Here is a 4,800-nt window from a genome sequence, read left to right as displayed (position 1 = left end):
TGTAGCGTCAGTGCACAGGCATTCTCGCGTTGTCCTGAAGCTCTCGGATGCCGGACTTGAGGTCGAGTTGAATGAAGGCATGCGGCCGCGCCTTATTGTTCACGATATTCCTGTAGACATGAGCAAAGAGGAAATTGCCACTTGTATTGCAAATCAAAATCTGGCCTCTGCCATGGCTGAGCACGTTAAACCAATTTATATATATATATATCCTGCGGCTGCCAAGAAGTTGCGCTCCTGCGTTATTAAAGTGAGCCCAAAGCACCGTCAGGAGTTGATGGAGCAGCAACGGGTCAGCATTAACTAGTCAAGATGCTGCACAGAGGATCATGTTAGCGTTATGCAATGTTTTAAATGTGCAGGCTACGGACATGTTGCCAACAACTGTTCGAGTGACCCCCGCTGTGGTCACTGTACTGGCGATCACATGAGCAACAAATGCCCCAACAAGAGCATTGCTGGCAATCTTAAATGCTGGAACTGTATGAAAGCGGGCAGTGACTCGCACTTGCACTCTGCACTCGATAAGGCTGTGTGTCCTATTCTTCGTAAAAAAGTAAAAAGAAAGATAAGACTCACTGACTATCAATCTCAATAACGATACCCTGTTCAACATTGGCCATATCAACTTGCAGTTACTTGAACCACATTTCGCGGACGTATTGAGTATTGTGCGGCGGCATCGATTGCACTTGCTCGCTGTTAGTGAATCGTGGCTTAAACATGGTTATTTTTCTAATCGAGTTATGATAGATGGGTACACATTACTTAGGGCTGACCGTGTGGGAAAGACATGTAAGCATCATCTCTACGCCAATGATGTCACAATCTATATTCACGGGCGCTATTGTGACCGACTTCTGCTGGTTGACTGGATGAATGAGGATCTCGGTGCACTCAACTGGTGGTTTCTGGCATGTAGCCTCAGAATTCGTCCTGGCAAGTCCCAAGCAGCCTTGTTTGCTACGCGTGGCTTTATGAGCTTTATCCGGGAGGACGGCCCACACACTGTGCGTATTGGTGGTGATAGCTCAAAATGCAGTGATACAGTCAAGATTTTTGGTGTTACCTTGTACTGCACTCTTACTTGGTCACATCAAACAATTAAAACCTCAAGAAAAAGCTAAGCTGCTCTCTCTCGGCTTCGCAGATGTAGTGATTCCCTGGTGCCAGAAGTCCGTCTCATGCTGATCAAGTCGCTTGTATTTCCGTACTATGATTATTGTGCTGTCTTGTTTCTTAGCCTGTCATCTGAGCTGTGTGTTAGAATGCGGTGAAGTATCAATGCTGCAATCAGATTTGTCACGGGTCTGAGGAGGCACGAGCACATCACACCAACGTATGGGTGACTCGGACTTATGCCTTACAGTGTGCGTTGAGACTACATGTGCATTATTCTGCTTGGTTCAATCTTGACTACTGTAAGGCCACGATACCTGTCGGAGAAGTTTTAATATCGGTCCAGCGACGCTGTTTGATCCAAGAGGACTTTGTCAACTGATCTTCTTGATTCTTGGGCGAGGAACGACTTTTATAAGGATTCTTTCTGTATCCAAGCTGTGCGGCTGTGGAACGGGCTGCCTGAAGAGATTCGTGACTGCCTAAGGGAGCTATGCTTTAGGAGGAAGGTTGCCTCGTTCTTACTAGGAAGACTTTTTCCTTGGGACTGACTTCTAATGACTTCAATATGAAACACTCGCATGTTATTTGCTTGTTTGCCTCATTGTAAACTGTTATTAATGCATCTCACTCAGATTTTACTAACTGTGATACTATATACTATTTAAACTCTATTCTACTTATTTATTTACTTATTTATATATTTTTTATATCTATTTACTTATTTATTTATTTTATCAATTTTTACTATGAATTAGACTGGGAGTAGGTTGCAAATGGCTCCTACTATATTGAGACATGTAATTGACATAACAAGCCAAACTACAAAGAGCGACTAGCTCTTAGCTCCGAATTAATAAAATTCAATTTAATTCAATCTTTTTCCGAAACTTTGTATAAGAATTTTGGTGGATGTTTGGCTCCACTTTTGCGCTAGATTTTGTCAACATGAATACAAAGTTTAGCTCAACTTGACGTATTGCATTATCAAAGTTTCGCAAAACTTTACATGAAATTCGATAAAAAGTGGATTTTATTGAACAAAAATAAATACTGCTTATTCAATATAAATAATGTTGTTTATAATTGTTTTAATAAATAATTTACATTAAATAATTTTGTATTAATTACTAATGAGCTATAAACGAGGCTATAAATTTCTAAGTCACATATTTTTAAAGAGATTTGTATGTTAGGTGACGACTTGCGTAAATTAATAAATTTTTATTCTCATTCTATTTTATCCTGTTATATTTCATTCCCAATGATAAAATTTTAAAACTCTTTACAGAGTCATAATCAACGAGAGTCGTCGCCTAACAAAGCTGACTGTGTACTTCGTGGCTCTTGGAAGTGTCAAGTGACAACTGAAGCGAGCCATGAAGCCTAAACACATGAAGTCAGCAAGTACCGGCCCCATAGCAAGTAAGACGAAGAAGTTTTAACTAAAACTTCGTGCAAGGTGCACTTCTTTGCGCGGCGTTTTAGTTAGTAGCCCGCTGCCGCTCATCAAATGCAGACGTTAATAAATAATATTAAAAGATTGACCAGACGCTCCGTCTTTTCTCTGTTTCCTTTTATATGTATACAAGTAACGTAAAATAAAGTGATACAAAACTAATTAGAAATAGAATTTAAATTATTATAAAATAAATAATTATAAATCCAACGGAAAGAGGAAGTACAAGTCATTCAAATTGGTCATCCGAATTAATAACTAGTGGAAAGAAAGGTAAGTTAACCTGGATATTACATTCAACTCTCTACTTCTTCCTTCCTTTTTTTTAAACAAACAAATAGTTGGACTATCTGCTGTCCCGCAGCCTGTGAAGGAGCGCGAGACTGTAGTCCACAGTTTTTGGTTTGAAGCAAACTTTGGTCTGTCTGAAAACAAACTTAAATGACATTAAACGTTATTTAACAATGTATACAAAAGTTTTAATGTTAATTCTGACAAAAAGACTGTTAATTGGATTCTTTTCTTTCATAGTAATTTTTTAAATTTACTGTTTTAAAAAGTAAGTATTAATTTCTGAAACTAACAATAATTATTGATACATTAATTCTGCAATACTTAGGTCTTCTTAAAGTTGATCTGTCATTTCAATGACATAAATATCATCATCCAACGTTATGTTACAACATATTTTTATAATTGCATCTAATTGAATCAGTATGTTTTTTTTTTTTTCGTATTTATGAATCGTTGGAATAGATGTTTCGACAAGATTACACATAAATGAATCTTTTATTTATCATTCAGAAATTATAGTGAGGTTTTTACAATTTTCATTGCACTTAACACAAGGAAGTAAAGATTCACAGCTACATATCCGCAGAAGATTTTTAATGAAACGTACGCATTTAATATTGTTGTTTACAAATTTTACGCAAGAGGAATTTGTTTTTTTGTTGTGCGTACTGAGCAGTTTCATAGTACACATTGTCTTTAAAAGTCTTTGGAATACACGGCATTTATTTTTATCTAATACAATATTGTTATCATTAAATATATTTTTTACAAATTGAGGAAAAGAGTCATATTTTGTATCTTTCCCGACAATAAATGTACTTTCACTGATATGTTTTAGTTTAAATCTGTGTATGTCCGACTTTTCTGTGTCCTTACAAAAATTGTATACTGGACTATTTATTGTTAGAAATTTATCTTTGATCCTGGAAAAAGATAAATCAGTTTTTACAGCAGCAATAATTTGTAGCTGAGGATTATTTGAGCCATGTACGTAACTTTTCAGGATGCCATTTAAGTTTTCAAAAGAGAAACATGACGTAACCCATAGTGGTCCAAATTTTTTTACTTGATCTGGTAAATAAAGTAGAAGGTGAATGTTATAAATCATTGATTTTTTATCGTACAAGTACTCGTATCGTCTGACATACTTAGTTAATAAAATCCTCGAGATCTCTATCATTTCAATACTGATGCTACTCAAACTTAGTAGTGTGATTCCAAATACCAAGAGAACGTGATGATTAAAATATTTACAATTCATAAAATTTTTTAAGATTGGCAGACTGTAAACTAATAAAAAAATTTTTAATTCGTGTACTTTATAGTCTATATAATCCGAAACTTCACATGGCAATCGTTCAACAAATGATGGGGGGGATAATGTTTCAATTTGTTTGTCTATTACATTGATGAATTGATACATTGATGCGGGGTAATTTCTGTGTTTTGCGTCAAACAAGAGACTCATTAGTCTTTTAACGACTCCCTGGAGAATGCAGTGCATTTCATCAATTGCGGTCGATTCAACAAAATTATAGACAACTAAATTGAGAATAGTCGGGCCTTTAACTCTTACAACAGGCTTCTTAGATTGTACAGCTTGCCTAGCATGACAATTGGTTTGACTTGTAGGTCTTAAAGTTAAATTTTTCTTAAACGGGTAGGTTTGAACATGTTCAATTCTCTGAGTTTCTATTTCGCAGTTAGAACACGCCTGCTTCCTATTATACTGTTGAAAGTGTAAAAATAAAGCTTTTGCAGGAAGGTCTGCCGTACCATTTATGATCATACCCCTTACTTCAACACGTTCTACTGCATTTAAAACATCAAAATGTACACTATCACACAAAATTTTTAGATCTTTTTCAAAAACAGATAAAAATAAATTAACTTTCGGTTTATTTTTACTGAACCACAACCCAGCTAAT

Source organism: Copidosoma floridanum, unplaced genomic scaffold, assembly GCF_036245765.1.
Source record: "Copidosoma floridanum isolate Cflo_tuat_1 unplaced genomic scaffold, Cflo_Japanese_pri ptg000016l, whole genome shotgun sequence".
Lineage (NCBI taxonomy): Eukaryota > Metazoa > Arthropoda > Insecta > Hymenoptera > Encyrtidae > Copidosoma > Copidosoma floridanum.
The sequence above is the reverse complement of the archived record's forward strand: the minus strand, read 5'-3'. Positions refer to the sequence as shown.